Source organism: Puma concolor, chromosome A3 (genome assembly GCF_028749965.1).
Source record: "Puma concolor isolate L17-30 chromosome A3, mPumCon1.1.hap2, whole genome shotgun sequence".
Classification (NCBI taxonomy): Eukaryota; Metazoa; Chordata; class Mammalia; order Carnivora; family Felidae; genus Puma; species Puma concolor.
Genome location: NC_141669.1, coordinates 9,070,493 through 9,089,666, shown reverse-complemented (window position 1 = coordinate 9,089,666; position 19,174 = coordinate 9,070,493). Strand labels below are relative to the sequence as shown.

At 47.5% G+C, this 19,174-nt stretch overlaps 1 long non-coding RNA gene across 2 annotated transcripts in view; it reads right to left on the bottom strand.

Moving 5' to 3' along the window:
- Positions 1 to 1,960: 1,960 nt before the first annotated feature.
- LOC147582238 (uncharacterized) overlaps positions 1,961 to 19,174 on the bottom strand; it is a 34,532-nt gene continuing 17,318 nt past the window's right edge. Inside the window, exons 3-7 of one of the 2 annotated variants that reach the window (XR_015248879.1) lie at positions 15,133 to 15,264; positions 10,834 to 10,992; positions 9,057 to 9,154; positions 3,620 to 4,224; positions 1,961 to 3,460 (exon numbers count right to left, since the gene is read on the bottom strand). This is a non-coding gene — a long non-coding RNA (uncharacterized LOC147582238). Of the gene's footprint in view, positions 4,225 to 9,056; positions 9,155 to 10,833; positions 10,993 to 15,132; positions 15,265 to 19,174 lie in introns of both variants that reach the window. The other variant, XR_015248878.1, reaches the window with a different exon arrangement.

Here is a 19,174-nt window from a genome sequence, read left to right as displayed (position 1 = left end):
CCATAAACGACAGAACCAAGGCACAGAGAAGTTCCATGCCTGCCCAAGATCACACAGCTATGAGTGGTGGAGCTAGAACATGAACTCTGGAGGTATGGTTACAAAACCTGTGCTTGAAACCACTCTACTACGCCACCTTGAATTCAAGAGACATCCCTGATCCCAAAGAGGAAGAGTAAAAGCTTTGAAAAGTCTATTAATGTTGAATGGATTTTTCTCAAAGGTGCCAAAGGGGAAATTACATTCTGAAGCACGCAGAAAAAAATCTTGAACACTTTATTATCCCCAAATTAGTGGTCGCCTGATGCGTTTCTAAATTTTCATTGAGACCCCCAGACCACTTGGATCTCCCATCTGTTTTCCTTTTATGGAAAAATTTGGAGCATTCGGCTTCTTTCAAGTCTCCTGTTCACTTATTTTCCTGGTCATCAAAACAAAGCCACCAAAGGTAGATTGGATTCAGCAAGGAAAGGATACAAATGTTGTTTTATACTTTTGCATCTCGGTCCCTTGGTTTCTGCCCATTGATTCCATTGAAGTTGGAATCTCAAACACTACCCCACTGGAATTTTCCTGTTCTTCTTTCCAAAACACAAGATACAACCTTTTTGTTCCTTCTTACACCACCAGCCAGAAGATGATGCCCGTGGGCCACTCTTCCCCAGTTTCCAGGGCACCCCAGCTACCCATTGCTACACCCTCATCCGTGGCCCAAGGCAAGACTGCTGCTCTGTCTCTCCCTACGCTTTGGGGTGCAACACGTCTTATGTAAGTTCTACCATCAAGCCTACACCTCTGCTTCCTTCTCTGTGAGTACCCCTTCCTTTTTAAATCCTTATTAATAGATCATACCCAGAGGGTTGATACAACTCACAGAATCAATAGAGCCATTGACCTACACTGGCTAGGTAGCCTCTTCTGTTGGCACCATGATTTTGTATTTAAAACCAAGACTATCACGTTGGCCCCGTGTGGACGCGTTGCCCGTTTAAGCAGTGCCAGGACCGGGCTGGAGAGTACCCGCAGGCCAGTGAGCCTGGGTCAGCTGAAAATCAGGGCCATCCCTCTGCCCCTGATGCATCCAGGCCATCACATCCCAATGGGGGACCTGGATTTCAGCCCTGGAATGTATCCTGGAAGCACTGACCTCTGAAGGTCATCTCTGTGCCCTCACAGCCACTGAAAAGGGTTTCAGAAAAAAGAGAGTACCACATGTTAAAAGTTGACAGTGCCTGTGATTTATCACCTCCTTCGCAGGTGAGTCTCGACCTAGAGAGGTGCTCACCTTCCTGGGAGGGTTAAGTGGGAAGCTTTAGGGACACGGACATGTAGGGAGACATTTGGAGAAAGGTATTCATTCACCGTTTAATACAAACGTGTCTACATTGCAAAACTAAAAATGCACATATTTAAGCTACAGAAGACGTCAAGTAAAGGTGACAGCATTTTGGTGGGCAGGGGAAGGAGGAGGGAAAGGGTAAGGACACCAACCTGCCGTGGCGGGCACCAGGCAGAAGCATTGTGCACAGTGCCTCACGCCGACCCCCCTGCAAACACGAGCGGAAACGGACCACATAACTCTGACTCCCTTCCCTACTCTGAAAAGTTTGAGGGGGGCCCGGGTGGCTCAGTCGGTTAAGCGTCCGACTCTTGATTTCGGGGCACGTCATGATCTCACAGTTCGTGAGTTTCAGCCCCCCATGGGGCTCTGCGCTGTCAGCATGGAACCTGCTTGGGATTCTCTGGCTCCCTCTCTCTCTGCCCCTCCCCCGCCCCCTCTTGCTCTCTCTCTCTCTCTCTCTCTCTCTCTCTCTCGCTCTGTTTCTCACAATAACTATGTAAACATTTTTTAAAAGTTTGAACCATAATAGTATGATCCTTAACAGAATTGTTTTGAGAATTAAATGAGCTAATATATAGAAGCACTTAGATCAGTGACTAGCACGAGGTAAACACAACATCACAACTAACTTTTATTATCCTACTTACACTAATTATATATTAGTAGGTTGTATGTACAGATAATATATACATATAATACATGTTTGCGTGTAACATGTATAAATATACAACATCCATATATAAGATACATGTTATACGTCATATATAATCATAATTACAATATATACATATAATTAACCTGTATATAGATAATACGTATATAGGCTATTAACCTAATTATACTAATTGTGTCTTCTCCTGCTCTGTTTGCAAATGGAAATGATTTATTGAAGCCATGCTGCCTGAAAGGTATGAAGGTTGCATCTTGAGGTTTGAACCCAAATCTTCAGAATCCAAATTCTAATCATTGCCACAGTCAGACTTTCTGTCACCTTCCCCCAAAACCATTCTAAATGGGTGCTTTAACTTCAATTAGCCACCACGTCAACTACCCAAGGCATCTTTGTGGAGAGCAGAAAGCTCTTGGCTTGTAGTCAAAGAACCTGTGTCCCAGCGCTGAGTAACAGAGCTGGAGAAAAGCATGCTGAGTTTGGGTGTCTGTCGTGGGCTTAAACAGGTGCCTGACATGCAGACAAAAAGTCAAGGCCGGGGGGCCTGGGTGGCTCAGGTGATTGAGCATCCAACTCTTGATTTCAGCTCACGTCATGATCTCCCGGTTCGTGGGATCGAGCCCCGCGTCAGGCTATGCAGACAGCGTGGAGCCTGCTTGGGATTCTCTCTCTGCCTCTCTCTGCCTCTCCCCCATGTGCTCTCTCTCTCTCTCTCCTCTCTCTCTCTCTCTCTAAATAAATAAATAAACAAACAAACAAATAAATAGAATAAACTTGTTTAAAAACTCAAGCCTGGAGATCTATCACAAGGAGTCATTTGTTGAGGGAGAGAAGGTTCCGGAAGCCCCAGGAATGAATGAAACGGGTCAGGAAGAATGGGTGGGTTGAAGGAGAAGAAGGCTGGAAGCACAGGATAGAACCCAGAGCAGGACAAGGGACCTACTCGCAGATTCAGAAAATGCCCGATGCACCTTGATGTTGTCGGTCCAAGGCGCTGATGTAGAGCCTAGAAGGAGAGCTCGTGTCCTCCCGTGCAATTGCCTCTTGCGCCTCCCGCATAATACAGATTGGCTCTGAGATAAGCTATCTAGGACTTTCCATTTCTCTGCTGGCTGCGATCCAGCTTGGATTTGGCATTTCCCAGGGTGTTAACAACCATGTCTGTATTTGGGTTCTGTACTTATTAGGAGTTCTCTGAAAATAGCCTCTAGCAACTTCTGCTCTTTCCGAATGTGAGGCTGAAAACTCCTGCAGCTGAATATAATTTCCAACGCTTCGCTTCTCCTGGGAAGAATCAGGGTAGGGATTCACGTTGGTGCCTTCGAGGCCCAGAGCGCAGCATCCTCTGGTCTTACGGGGGTCACGCCAACAGTAGAATGGCGCTAGGTCGTGCCTGGCGACTGCAGATTGCAGACTTCTGTAGCTTAGAACTTTACCACTGGTCCTTACTCCCAAGTGAAGACTCGGGCCAGGTCATCAGCCATAAGAGAAAGGGGAGAGAGAAAGAGACTACTAACACTGAACATATATTCGAATGCTTCCAAAAATTATGTAGAAAATAGAGTGCGTTGGGGGAAAGCCCCACTAAAATGGGGAGAAAATCATACCTGAGGACTGCACATCCAGCATGTGATGACTTCATGAAATGTTAGGAGAGAAAGGTTATAAGTCCACTTCTTGGTTCAGACAAAAGTTTTTGACATGTACTAGGACCCAGACACCGTTTGAGCATCTTCTTTAACAGTCCCCTGCGCTGGAAGAAAGGGTTTTAGCACCGCTGTCCAGATAAAGGAATCTGCTGTTTGGAGAAATTAAGTAGCTCCATCCAGATCACACAGCTAGAAATTAATATAGTCAGGATTCAGACTCGGGTCTTCCCGGCTTCTCATGCCCATTCTTGGCTGGGAGATGCATCAAGCTGCACAGAGACACAGGGTCCCACATCGTAATCATATCTTCTAGAATGAGGCATGTGCACACATTTGCAAGAGAGCACGCTGGGGACACAGCCAAGAGACCACTGGGTCAAAATGCAAAGATGTGTGAGTGGCCTATTTGACTCTGGGAGCAGAGAGGTCCGGCAGGTTGCTTATCAGCCCTTGAAGGTGCAGAATGAACCACGAGCGCTCTCGAGAATATGGCCATGCCACGGAGCGGAGGGATGGGAGCATCTGAAAGAAGATGACTTGCCTGCTGAGTTGAAACTGAGCACCTGTGCAGCGAAATGACAAGTTAGCCTATTATGTGGCCCCTGACTGGGCCACCAGGTGCGCAGATATATGGTCGAACACAATTCTGGGTGGTTCTGTGAGGGTGTTTGGGATGTGATTAACTGTTTGTGTGTGGACTGAGTAAGGGACGTTGTCCTCCCTAGTCTGGGTGGGCCTTACACAATCAGTTGAAGGTCTGAGTAGACCATAAAGGCTGACAGTCCTGCATAAGAGAGGATTTTTGCAGCCTGACCCACCTTCGAATTGGAGTTTGCGCCTTTTCCTGCCTTTGGGTTCAAACCAAAACACTGGCTTTTCCTGGGGCTCGAGCCTGCTGATCAAACCTGAAGATCTTGAAACTCCTCAGCTCCCATAGTTGCATGAGTCGATTCCTCATAATAAATCTCTTTCTATACGTACACATCCTGTTCTGTAGATTCTGAAGGCCCGGGCTAATACACGATGACATCAGAATTCCAGCCTCAGTGAGGGGAATTGGTGATAGTCCCGAAATCAGAGCAGGTTTTGGGGCAAGTGGATTAAGTTCAGACATGAAATCCGAGGCAGGTAAGAGCTAGGAGAGAGTTGGATGTGTGAGTCAAACCCCCAGGAGTGAGATCAGGGCTGAGACCGGAGACGTGAGGACCCAAGCAAGTGTGTGACAGTTGAGGGCATGGGCTGGATACCCCAGGAAGACGGTCAAGGACCGAGCAGTCTGCTTAGGTCAGAAGCCAATGACACACGCCCTGAGGAATGTGACCCTGGATGTATCCCCTCCAAGCACAGAAGACGTTTCTCCATTTCCCTGCCTGGGAACGGGATGAAAATTCCTACGTCACCTTCCAGAGAGAGATTCTATGAGATGGCCCCACCCACAAAAAGTTAATCACATCCATGTAAGAGCGCTGCCCTCTTACCTGGAGCCCTGACCATTGTTCAGGATCTGCTCAGCACTTTCAGGCTCGCTCGCTCACTCGCTCGCTCTCTCTCTCTCTCTCTGCTTCATTTTGTGCTCCCTCAATATGCTACCACCTAATTTCCCCGGTCCCTGCCGTTCCGGAACATAATTCACCACCCCATTCCTAATGGATTTATCTCCTGCGACCATGGAGGACTTCTGTGTTTCGGCCCATTCTGATCACGGGGAATCCATCCATCAGACAGGACGAAGCGGAATTTGGGGGAACCTGCACTGAAAGAGATCTCCTTGCCTATATAGATTTAGGGGCAAGTGAAATCCTCCTAGGATCCTGAATACAGCTGTTTGCAATAGACATACTGTTTTGTTTTGTTTTGCTTTGTTTTTAAACGTTTATTTATTTTTGAGAGCGTGCGGGCGGGGGAGTGGCAGAGAGAAAGGGGGACGGAAGATCCGAAGGGGGCTCCACGCTGACAGCAGAGAGACTGGCCTGGGGCTCGAACTCAACAAACCGCGAGACCATGACCTGAGCCGAAGTTCGGACGCTCAACCAACTGAGCCACCCAGGGGCCCCTGCTGGTTTTGTTTCTGATGCGACAGGTTCTCACTGATGCTTTCCTCCTGTGCTCTTCTTATGGGAGGTCGCCCACCGTCTGTCCGGTGGCACTTACGACGCACAGAGCCCCTGCTCACCGGAGCTAAGGAGGCAAGCGATGTAAGAGCCACCGGGCGTAAACAGGCACCTGCAGGGCCACTGGGGGATTCCTGGGTGTCCCAAAGCCCCGTGACCAGCAGGTGGATGCCGACTCAGGCACCGTGTGTGAATACGCAGGGCAGTCCGCACCACGGGCACAGAAGGTTCACCGTCCTGGCTACTCGAGAGCCCACGCAGGTCCAAGTAACGACCTGGATCGTATCCGTGAAACAGGGATCTTCCAGCTGCACCACATTCCAGACTCCAGTGAATCAAAGCGATCGGAGGCCGGCAGACAGTTCCTTTTCTTTGATAAATGACCGCGAGAGTGAATAATATTCAGGCTCACCCACCTCGAAGGCAGCTGTTCTCAGGATTAATTGGAAGGTTGGCCTGCGTAAGCCTCCCATATTTCTTTGGAAAGGAAAAAAATCACGAAATCATGTGACCTTCATATTTGGTTCATGACTGGAAACAAATCTTCCCCGGCCACCGGTGCCAAGGACGCTTGCGGGGAAATGAAGCAGTGGCCGTGTTTACAGGGCACTAAATTGTGTGATTAACAAACGCGATTGGACGGACAGAGCAGGAAGCTAGATGCCAGCAGGGATGTGCGGCCAGATTTCAGCACGTGGCCCTCCGCTGGTCGTCCCCAGGCTCCCCGAGAGAGTGACTGGGGAGAACATCCCGGAGCGAGGAGAAGGCGGAGGAAAAGGTGAGCACAGTGAGGAGGGATGGAGGGAGGGGCCGCAGAAACTCGGCAATTCCAGGCCACTGGGTCCATTCTTCTCTTCAGAGACAGGGAAATTGAGGCACGGAAGGGCAGTGACTCTTCCCGAGATCATACGTTGTTTACAGTGATCATTCTACGTTTGTGGTCAATTACAAACTGACCCAGAGTCACTCCACCTTTCTTATTCCCCTTCCTACCACCCAAACACTTGGAACATGGACCCACGTGCACACACAGTAGAAAACATAACGAAGGTATTTGAGGAAAAGATATACTGAGCTGAACTGAATTGAGTCAGCGATGGCACACCGACCCGTCATCATGGAGCTTTGCATGACCTTGCGTTGTCTGGGCTTATTTGTTTAAAATGAGCCCTGGAGGGGCCCCTGGGTCGGTCAGGCATCTGACTCTTGATGGCGGCTCAGGTCACGATCTCACCGTTCCTGAGTTCGAGCCCCATGTCCGGTTCTGCGCTGACAGCACGGAGCCGGCTTGGGATTCAATCTCTCTCCCTCTCTTTCGGATCTTCCCCTGCCTGTGCTCGTGCTCTCTCTCTCTCTCTCAAAATAAATAAGTAAATATTTTTAAAAATAAATAAAATGAGCACTAGGTGTGATATGTAAGTGACGAATCCCTAAATTGTACTCTTGAAACCAATATTATGGTAGCTAAATAGAAGTTCAATAAAAATTTGAAAAAAATAAAATTAAATTAAAAAAAAAAAAGCAGAAAGAACTCCCTGACCCTACCATCCAAGCCCAGAACTAGACACTTCTAATTAACATTTATCTTGTGCTTCTCCCATATACCAGCGTCTGTCTCCCCTCCCCCACCAGAGGTTGTCTTTCTCTGTAGGACTTATTTCACTTAGCATAACACTCTCCAGCTCCACCCACGTTGCTACAAAGGGCCAGATTTCATTCTTTCTCATCGCCACGTGGTATTCCATTGTGTATATAAACCACATCTTCTGTATCCATTCGTCAGTTGATGGACATGTAGGCGCTTTCCATAATTTGGCTATTGTTGAAAGTGCTGCTATAAACATTAGGGTACAAGTGCCCCTATGCATCAGTACTCCTGTATCCCTTGGGTAAATCCCTAGCAGTGCTGTTGCTGGGTCATAGGGTAGATCTATTTTTAATTTTTTGAGGAACCTCCACGCTGTTTTCCAGAGCGGCTGCAGCAGTTTGCATTCCCACCAACCGTGCAAGAGGGTTCCCGTGTCTCCACATCCTCGTCAGCATCTATAGTCTCCCCATTTGTTCAATCACGAGTTGCTTTTCAAAATGACTGCGTTTCCACTGCAAAGTAGCAGGAACACCACTGACCCAAATTCCTTGCAAAACACAGAAATGTCAATTTTGCCAGTCAAATGGATCCCAAAGCCATCTCAGTGTGCTCTCGATCTCCCTTTCCATACGTTTATTCATCCGATGTGTCTCCTCTTCTGCAAAAGGCCTGCTTGTGCGTTTGTCCGTATTTACTGGGGAGATTTTTTTATATTGGCTCGAGGGGTTCTTACTCCTAGAGGTGGGCAGTTACTGACGTCACATTTAGGACCCCCTAGTTTGTAGCTTGTCTTTTCACTTCCTTTATGGTGTCCTTTGGGGATCAGAACCTCTTAATTTGAATGCAGTGTAATTTATCAGTTTCTAATTTCGTGTGGGTGGATGGGATTTTTAACCCATAGCCAATCTTGCATCACAGTATAAAGTGTTCATTTCTTGTCTTATTTTTTCATCTCATAAACCTGGTGAGCAAGGCTTTAACATCATTTCATAGACGGGAAATCTCAGTATTGGAGGTAAGTCATTTGCCTGAGGGCACAAAGCCTATAGGGGGCTGAGTGAGGATGGGAGCTCAGGTCTCCTGATCAGCAGGATATCTCAGCCCCACACGGCCTCTCAGGAATTTATCCATTCATCCTCACAAGAAACACTCAGTGTAGGGTCTCCTGTGCATTATCCATAGTGCTAAGTCCCGAGGGCAAAGAAACGGAGTGTCATCTGTACCCTTGAAAAGCTTCTATCAGGACTGTGCCCAGAAAAGGCTTTTGATGAAACAGCAGAGTTCAGACTTAAAGGAAGAGTAGACCTCATTCAAAGTGCGGAGAGATACAGAGGGAACAGGAACATTCTAGGCAGGGGAAGCATGGGCAGCGGTCAATAGCAGGCTGTCCATGTGGGGCAGGGTGGGGGTCGTGGAAACGGCGGCCGGACCCACAGACAACGGTCCAATTGTGAGCAGGATGTGTCGCACTAACTGACAGGGACTTTATCCTGTAAGTAACGCATCTTTGACTTTGAAGCTCTGAGATCTGGCCTGCAGAGCCACCTTATCCCCCCAAATTCCTTCTGAGACCTCCTTCTTGAAGATTTCTACCTGGCAGAGAGGACACCCCTTTCTCCGGTCCTCTGCGCCCAAGGGCTTGTCCCCCGTGACACATCCTGAGATTTGGTGAGCAAAGCTATTCATCCTCACTTACCAAGAAATTCATAGAATTCCATCCTTTCTACCCTGTGACCATCGTCGTCATGGACCATCCGGTGAACACTTGTGGAGACGGTCAACCTCAATGGCAGCCTGCAGAACAGACAACAAGGTGGAAAGAACGCAAGCCGGGGGGTTCGGTTTCCGGTGCTTCTTCTAACAACCGTGTGACCACGGGCAAGTTTCTTCATCCCTCTGTGATCATTTCCGCTCACTGTCCTGAGGACTTGGGGAGCTACTGAACATGTCTAAAGCAAAGGAAACATCCAGCGGATGTCAGTTGACTCCTCGCCATAACAGAAGTTCAAGATCATACCCTCGAGGGACATGTAATCTAGACAGAGAAGAAATCCCCTATTGAAACCAATTCCAGAGACACTGAACCTGGACCCTAAACAAGAACTCCTGCGTGAGGAGAGATGATTGAGCCAGCAGCCTAGACTCTGAACCCCAAGCGGCAGCATCCTTGGCATGGGGGGTGGGGGAGCGGGGGAGGTCTTTGACCCTGAGATTCCGATGGCCCCGGGGAGGCCCCTGGCAATCACAAACAGGCTGGGTGAGTTGCACTTGGCCCTAAAACAAGGGGGGAAATCTGAGAACAAACAGTTCTCATCTTCCAGAATCCTCCTCCTTCACCAGAGAGTTGTCCAGTCTTCCGGTGATAAGAGCAAGAATCACAATAAAAATAGATCTAGGGGCGCCTGGGTGGCTCAGTCGGTTAAGCGGCTGACTTCGGCTCAGGTCATGATCTCGCGGTCCATGAGTTCGAGCCCCGCGTCGGGCTCTGTGCTGACAGCTCAGAGCCTGAAGCCTGTTTCAGATTCTGTGTCTCCCTCTCTCTGACCCTCCCCTGTTCATGCTCTGTCTCTCTCTGTCTCAAAAATAAATAAATGTTAAAAAAAATTTTTTTTAATAAAAATAAATAAATAAAAATAGATCTAATGCAGAGGAAGTGGGATGGACTGCTGGCAGGTTTCAGAGGCCTTCGACTGGACGTGGAGACACCCAAACACTGAAAATAACCTCAAACTGTACTTTCTCTGACAATCCCTTGAATCTGCTTAGAAGAACTTTTCGGCTGAAGGTAATGAGTCACGGAGGAGAGTCCTAATAGAGAACAGACAGAAACTTCCCTTCAGTCCCACACGCACACATTCACAAGTGTGAACCTCTGAAGTTGGGAGAAAGTAGAAACCAGGACAGGTAGTAGCTAGACACGGAAAGCGCCCAACTGAGCAAAAGTAGGAGAAGACGATGCAAAATACACTTGTTCTCTTCCGTAGGGAGGATGGTCGCAAGAACTTAACCATCTACTAAGCCGTAAACCAAGACTCAACAAATTCCAAATGAGCTGATTTCGAACACTGGGTGGAAGAGGCCCCACAGAGCAGTTTTCCACCTGCTTCTGATGTGTTCTCCCCAAAAGTTTTAAAAGACAGACCCCCCAGTTCTGGGTCATTTTTTTTCCAGCTTGGGATTCCCATAACACGCAGGTGCTAACTAAGCATTCGGCTGCCCCGTCTGAGCACGCCACAGGATTTCTCCCAGAAAACTCCTCTGTCTCTGGCTCAGAGCCTCTGGAGGAGACAAGCCTCCAGCATCTCCCGTGGGGTGGGATTTATGTTATTCAAGACCTTCTCACGCTTTCTCTAAGTTTAGGGGTACTGATGGGGAAAGCACATAGTCTTCTAAATTCCTGTCTTTGTGTATAACATGAGGGCATGGGGCAGAGCAATACTTAGATGTGCCAAGAACTTTGTATCCTTCCTTACCCCTGCCTCTGACGGGATACAACATCACATTTTGCAACTTCTCATGCTTGATTACTTTGCCGCTGGGACTCTTTCTCGGCTTTTGCAATTTTGTTCTTCGGGTTGGCCCTCGAGAGATGGAAATCCTGCACTCCATCCACCACCATGGCCTGGAAGTCCCTGTATCAGAAAAAAAAAAAAAATTGTTAAGAAGCTTCTCTATCCCCTAGCCTAGGCCCGCCTTGCTGGAAATCAAGGATAATTAAATAAGATCCAGCCTCAGGAGTCTTTTTTGATCTAACAGTTAGTTATAAAGACACGGTCAGAAGCTACAGTGTAAATAGGAGATATTTATAGATAATGATAGAAGTGAAGAAATGGCTTCTTAGGGAAAATAACAAACTGTACCCTTCCAGATAGTATCATAGTAACAATCGGTACCACATCTCAGATTTCAAAATGCTTTCATGGTCATGAGCTCGCCTGAACCTCACCCAGCCCAGCGACCTACACAGAGTAAGAAAAACCTAGTGACTCGCCTGACATCCAAGCCAAGGGTACGGTAAACCTAGAGGTGTCAGGGAGGGTCTGGAAGGAGATGAGCTAAACATTCACCAGGAGCTCAACCACAGAAACCCATACAAGAAAAGACTGATTCACACAAGTCTAAGCTGGGTGAGATATTCATTCCTCAAGCAAAAGTGAACCGAGTGCATGTTTAGTTTTTGGTGAAAGAGTCAGTTCTGTTGCATCCAATAAGCTTTCCCAATGCCAACGGGACCAATTATTATAGGACATTTTCAGGAGTAAAACAGTTCCATAAGTTCAACAAAAAAGTTGCATGTTTCAGAACAAGAGAAAGTCTGGAATGTCTCTGGCAAAACAGGTCGTAGGTCCCAGGGGAGGCTCACCCTAGCTCAAACACAGCCTCCTCTTTTTACTACTGGATCCCGATTCCAGACTCCGTTGCTAACTAGAGAAATTAGGTAGAAGATCCGATGAGGTGCCGTGAGGGCCACTAAAAGGCAGAAGTATCTGATGGCCGATTTTTGAGACTCGTGATGTGACGATCAGAGGTTAGACGTGGAAGAACAGGCAGGGCAGGTCTTTGGGGTTCAAATTCCAATTTGTCAAATCTGAAGCAGGACCTACACATTCAGAATCGTAAGCAATGTTGGAACGCAGTAAGTGCTTAATTTTTAAAAGTACATATTAGTTCAGTAAGGGCGTGGATTCATTTGTGAGGGCTGCCACAAGAGAGAACCACAGACCAAGTGGCTTGAACAACAGAAATGTATTTCCTCCCAGGGCCAAAGACAGAGATCCTCAACCAAAAGGTTGATGGGATTTCCGAGGCCGATCTCCTTGGCTTCCAAATGGCTAAATACAACACGATGCTTCTCTGAATGAGTGAGTCAGCGTGAATGAGGAAAGAAAAAGTGATATAAAAGCTTCCTATTATGGACTGAACCCCAAAATTCACATGTTGCAGCCCTAACCTCCAGGGGAACTATATTTGGGGATAGGACCTTAACTTAGGTAATTAAGGTTAAATGAGGTTATAAGGATGTGGCCCTAATCCAATGACACTGGTGTCCATTTGAGAAGAGGAAGACACTGGGGAGGCTCACCAGTGAGAAAAGACTGTGTGAGGACACAGGAGAAGATGGCCATCTGCCAGCCGGGAAGGGACGCCTCAGCAGAAGGCAGCCCGGACACACCTTGACCTTGCACTTCCAGTCTCCAGAGCTGAGGAAATAAATGTCTGTTGTTTAAGCCCCCTCCGTCTCTGGTGTTTTTTATAGCAGCCTGAGCTGACTTAATACACTTCTTTTCTGAGGTCATTTGCCAAAAAAGGAAACCTAGGTTTTCCCCTGGTTGGGGATGTTAAGTTGGGTTCTCTACAAAGTATCCAGAAGTTAAAAACGAAAAAGGGAAAGTGGTCCAACATGATTGTATTTGGATGTGTGTGGGAATACGTGCTTACAGCCACAGGGGTACTTTCTTCCACAAATACTTCGTAAGAGAATTAGCCATGGGCCAGATACCAGGCTCATCACGTATCATCAAATGCAATCCTTTCCTCTTCCTCAAAATGCTACTAGTGTTAGGAATTGACACCTCCATTTTTAAATTTGAGAAAGAAAGAGACTCAGAGACTTCAGGCGACTTGGCCAACCAAGGTCAGGCATATGGTAGAATGGGTTTTGGAGGCAGGTCAGGTGGATTCCAAAGACTTCACACATACCCAGGACCACGCTCTCGTCTTCACGACAGAAGAATCGCAAACCCTTCGCTCCTACAATGTGCCTGGGTCCGTTCTGAGAGATTTGCCCATTTAATTTAAACTTACACATTGAATTAATGTTTAAAACCCATTTGATCTGCACGCAACCCATTGAGGTAGATACTTTTATTATCCATTCTGCAGATGAAAAATGTGAGACACGGAGGGGCTGAGTGACCCAGTGTAGGTCGCACCCTGTATCTCTTCATATGAATGAACAACAGGAGGCTGAGGTGACATCTGTCCTCAGCTTGGGGGCCACATGGCCATGATCTGCTGCGTTTTGGCTCCAATGGAGAAGAAAGAATCCCATGGGAGATGGGGGGGGGGGGTGGAGAAAGCTCCCAAATCTTTTCCCTTCCTTGGATCTCACTGCTCTGATTTCGACTCACCAGCAAAATAGACGAGACTAAATGTCAGGATGTTTTTATCCACATAGAGATTTTTCTCCAATGAGAAGAAAGCTAACTCCTACTTCACTCCTCTTTTGACACAAAATTTGATTTCAATTACCCAAAACTCTTCCTAGTTCGCTTTTTTTCTTTTTAACAGAGATCTTCTTTGTAGTTGAGAAACCCGCCAACAGCCAAGTACGCCCGGCTTCAGAAAGCCCACCGTGATCTGTGGCTTCTGAGAGTCACGGATCACCACCCCGTTGACTTCCATCTTGCGGAGCGGTCAGGGGACCCGAAGGGAGAGGCTGCCTGCTTCCAAACTTCTATTACGTCATCCTGATGGAATGTGGACACAGGGACTTTGCAGGGACTTTACGCTTAAGCCTTGTTTTATTTAAGTTTATATCGTTCTTAGAGACTTAAATCTCATCCACTGTTGCTTGGAATCCAGGCTTCAGTTGGATTATGGCAAAGATGCAGCAAACTTATCCTCCTAAAAGCTGAGCTCGGGGAATGGTTACAGCCATCCTGCCCCAAGGCTCAAAACGAATCCTTCAGCTCATTAGATTTTAAAGATCACCAGCAGTCAGCAGGCTTTAGATTTATGTAACCGAAGTTATATGCAGGAACAGCATGTGCTGGTTATACAACAAATGCTCATGCGAACTGGTTAAAATAGGACAGGTAAATCCCATGTTGAAACCCGGAGCACAAAGGCTCCCAACAGCTTTAAATATCTGTTGTTTTCATTCATAACAAGGAGATCATCGTTTTCCCGTCCTCTCCAATAATAACAGACATGACCGAGTGTCCACAAAATGCCACGCACCTCACCATGGCTCAGCAGCAAGAGCAAAGGCTTTGCAGTGAGGTCAGGCCACTTCGTATGTGACATTCAGCAGGTGACCCCGCCATGGTTGGCCCATCCATCAAGCCTTACGGAGCCGGTGGGAGAATTAAATGGAAAACGTTGCCAACAGTCTGGCACAATGGGGGTGCTCAACAGGGGATCGCTTCCTAGCCTGCTGCCCCTTATCTGATTTTATTTACTCCTCTTGGCAAGCCGCAGGAGAGGTGTTATTCCAATCCCCAATTACCAGGTGAGGAGGCTGGAGCCCGCTGCCGAACCTGACCATGTTCGGAAGCGGCGGGGGGCGGTGGGGGGACTTTTATGCTTCGCTCCTAAGAAGCGTGTCTCAACTTTACAAGGGCACAGGCTGTCCCATTTGTGGTTTGTGCGGGTCTTTTGACGTCTCTTTTCCTTCTGGCCGCCTGCCATTTGGCCCTCTCCCTGCTAATTAGCACCTCGACCACAGTACAGCAGGGGAAATCCAAAAAGGTGAGCCTCGGTTAGTAGCTGAATTGTGTGGTTTGAGAGCTTTGGAGGAAAGATTTAAAAAAAAAAAAAAAAAAAAAAGTTTGGTAAAGAGAGAGGTATGACACCTGAGCAGTGACGTGAGTGTGTGAAATCATATTTAGAGTTCAGTTGTCTAATACCTGGCCTCCCACTGCTAGGTGATTGAGAATAGATCATTGCATTTAAGAAGCCTTCTGATCTTCAGGGATTCAATATCCCGTTCATTTGTACACTGAGGCACTGAGAATGTTGCTCAGAATCATATCAACATTCCTACTCACCTTAGCCATGACCACCAGACTGCGTTGCTCTATATTTACAATGTCTTTCGTTGGCAGAGAGTTTTATGGTCAAGAGTATTCACTCACTGCTGAGCTGGAATGACCCTCGTCCTGGACCCAGCAAAGCAGAGGCTGCGGGCGAAGAGATTAGAGTGGTTACAAGGAATTCTAGGTCGGAATCCCTGGGCCCCACTCAGGCAAGTTCATGTGAGCCCAGACCGAGAATCCACCGAGGAGAGAGGTAGCATCTCTTTTTGAAGCAGGTTTGCAATGGAGAGGAGAGAAATCACTCAGGAGAACCACTTTTCAAAATCCAGCCGAGTATCTACACTTACTCCCAACTCAGTGCATTGCTCTTTGCAGCTAAGTTCACATGACATCTTGAATAATATGGCTAGCTGAGTTGATGAGTGCTTCCACGCTGATAAAACTAAATCTTGCAAAGATACAGGACAGTAGCACTCTCCCAAAGGCATTCTACAAACGGTTTGCCAAACACAGCAAGAAGTCTCTAAAGTGCTCCTAACCCTTGATTTAATAGTTAACGACTTCTTAACGATAATTTTTTTTTGGAGACAGAGAGAGAGGGAGAAAGGGGGGTACAGAGGGAGAGAGAGAATCTTAAGAGATAAGACCCAGCGTAGGTCTTAATCTCACGACCTGAGCCAAAGTCTAGAGTTTAATGCTCCGCTTACTGAGACACCCAGGGGCCCCTGAAAGATCATTCTTATGAAACAGTGTAAAAATGCAAATCAGTACGTTTCTTTCCACGCTTACGTAGATGATGGACAGAACCGGGGATGGTGAATGTTGCCAAAACAGGCATTGGTTAAATTCATTTAGTCCATAAATATGTATTGCCCACCTGCTCAGGTCAACCGTTATTCTGGGAAGTTCTTTCCTGGTTACAACAGAGAGGGGAGAGCGCAGGGGCACAGGGGTCCCAGGGTGGGCAAGAGTAGTGGGGAGAGGAGCTTGGGAAGTTTTCTTCCCTTTGCTAAGACCATCTGTGGGAGAGCTCCCCAATAAAGTATTCCACAGCCGCTAAAAACCATGTTCATAACAAATTTCAGTGAGAAACAGGCTCAGCGTGTAAAACCACATGAAAAAGCATCGTTCGTCCATAATTCTCTCAACTGTGCAATATGTTTGAAAACTTTTTACAATATGAAATCGAGGGGAGACACATTTTATGCACATGTCCACACAAACGTGTATATATATCAAAATGTGCAGTCGTTACCTTTCAGGGGTGACTCTATGGGTGATTTTTACATATTGTTATTTTTTGAGGTTTATTTACTTTTGAGAGAGAGAGAGAGAGAGAGAGAGAGAGAGAGAGAGCGCACTCATGGGGCAGAGAGAAAGGGAGGCAGAGAATCCCAAGCAGGCTCCATGCCGTCAATGCAGAGCCCGATGTGGGGCTCGAACTCATGGACCGTGAGATCATGACCTGCACCGAAATCAAGAGTCAAGATGCTTAATCGACTGAGCCCCCCAAGCGCCCCAGATTTTTCATTCTGTTTTATACACTTGATATATTACCCACACCCCGTGACCCTGCCCCCAACTCTTTAGCGAGAATCTCAACTTCCTGAAGCGGCCGCTGCTTGCTTCCGATGCTGCCTTGACCGTGGGTGGGCCAGGTCCCTCTGTTTTGACACCCGCACCCTTGTTGGGCAGCCTCCGCGGCAGCTGGCTGCGCCCTTTCCCCCACCCCTGTATCTGCCACCTCTCCCCGCTCTTCTCCGGGGGAAGCGCATCACTTAGCCCTCCTGGTACTGCGGCACGCTCCCTGGGGTCCGGTCCCCGCAGAGCCTCTACGGTGTAGCGCTCACCTCCGGGACCCTCCCTGCCGGGGCCTGCCTGTGCCTCAGTTCCCTAATCTGCCAAACTGGGAAAATACCAGTACCTAATTCATAACGGTGCCGTGGGGACAAAGTGAGTTCACGCCCAGTATTCAGAATAGTGCCTAGAATGTAACACACTCTATAGGGGAGTCTAATTGTCATTGTCATTACTACGACTGCTGGTATTACCCCCACGTCTACGACAATCACCCCCAAGCCCAGATTGCTATGCACAACAAGATACAGAGCATTAGGGACAATGGAGGGGAACTGGTGTGGACAAAAGCATTTATGTCTGCAGTCCCGGGTCCACACCCACCTTCCCGGGCCATCTCCCAGGTGACTGGCTGCCAATCTGACCCTCCAAGACAACGGCAGGTCACCGACCACTATCCCGCACCAGGCTGCTCTGTGCTTCAGAAACTGGGCCAGGCTGACCTCTGACCCCAGAGAGTTTGTCCTAGAAGAATTAATTTGTAAGCCATGAGCAAGGCCCATCTCCTTCCCTGCTCCAAGATTTACATCATCCCAGAATAATTAAGCACCGGAACATTCCCTCAGTGGGGAACCCCCTACTCTGCCCCCGCAATGTGGCTTGGTCTCAAAGCCCTCAAAAGTCATATAAAGTCATAAAGTAGTCTGACATGGCTGCATCTGTTGTTGTTTTTAAGTCTCTGCTGCTCGGCCTTATGGGCATCATGTTGAGTATATTTCCAAATTTGATGCAATTAACAGGTGCCACCTTCATAATGAAAAGTAGATGATGGACGTGAACGTACTTCGAATTGCTGTTAAGATGGTGTAGATGTCTATGTGGTGCCACAGACATCAAGCAGACTTAGGTTCCAAAGTCCACGAACGGCCATCAGTTAACCTGACGGTGTTGGCGCAGCTCTTTGCAAGGCTGCTCTAGGGCGTTCCAGCTCCTTCTAGGAAATAGTTGTCAGAAGTCATAGATGTTGTCCTTTCCGAGATGTAAAAACAACAGCAATTTGCTATTTTTATCAATTCCATCTCTTCTGGGCCTATCAGAGTCAATAATCTGAACTGGGACAAAAATAAGAGACGACTTTTGCATTCAAAGTCTACGTGCTCAAAATCTTAACCTTTGCCAAAAAAAATTTTAAAAACAGAAAGGAGCTGGCCGGGTTGTTGCGCAGGAATGTCATTCAAACCCTTAAATCCGAAATAACTTCTGCTTCTCCAAGTCCCACTAATTTTTCCGAATCAACAAAGATATCTTTTTCTACATTGTGTCCACCCAATTTTGAAACGCGCCTGCGAAATTTCTCAAATAACATATTTCATGTGTTTCCTGGAGTTGGGAAATGCCAGAAAAACAATCCAGGGAGAAGAGGAAAAGAATTCGTAGATCTGGCTGGCGAGAAAGAATAAATGATGACCTCTCTCCCTTCCAGCAAATGTAAAACTCTCCATAATTCTGCAGGTACCTGAAGAAGAAGAATTAATAGCCATCAAAACCGTCTTACTCATTTATTTCCGGAGCCCGATTTACATGGGTGAGCAAGGGATTGCATTTATCTTCATGAATACACAGACGAGGGCATTATTTGACTCAGTCAGCGGCCTCCCTGTCGGTAGAGAAGACATTTTGGAATAAAACACAAAGGCTGGCGTGTGAGAGCTAGCAGGGCCCTCGAGGGCTGTTTCGTTAAAGCCCAGAGAGGTGACAAACCCACTGCAGTTTGCACAGCAACATGGTCCCTGTGAAGGATGCTCTGTCCATATGTAAAGCTTCACACCCATTAGATTGACGGCTACGGGAGAAGCAGAGACAAACGAGGAGACCCTGTGAGTCTATGTCAGGCAGGCCATTGAACTCTCTCTTGGGTCTTACTGGAGCAGCCCCTGGAAATGTTCCTCAACATGTAGACCTTTTGTTGCCTTTTGCCTTTGGGCTTTATTTTTAGCAGAAAAAGGTAAGAGCTTGGGACCAAACATCTACTCTGTGAAACCACTCTTCCAGGGAAAACACAAGACTCTCTGGGACCAGAGGAGACTCCCCCAGGGCTTGGCTGTGCATCTTCTTTCCTAGCAGACATCCCCTCCGGTCAGGCGGGCATCACAGGTGTCGGCCACAAACAGTGCCACTCTGGCGCAGTTTGCCATTTGCAGGGCAAACCATTCCATCGACCCCTGGGACTCCTCCTGCTATTTGGAATCTCCCTCCC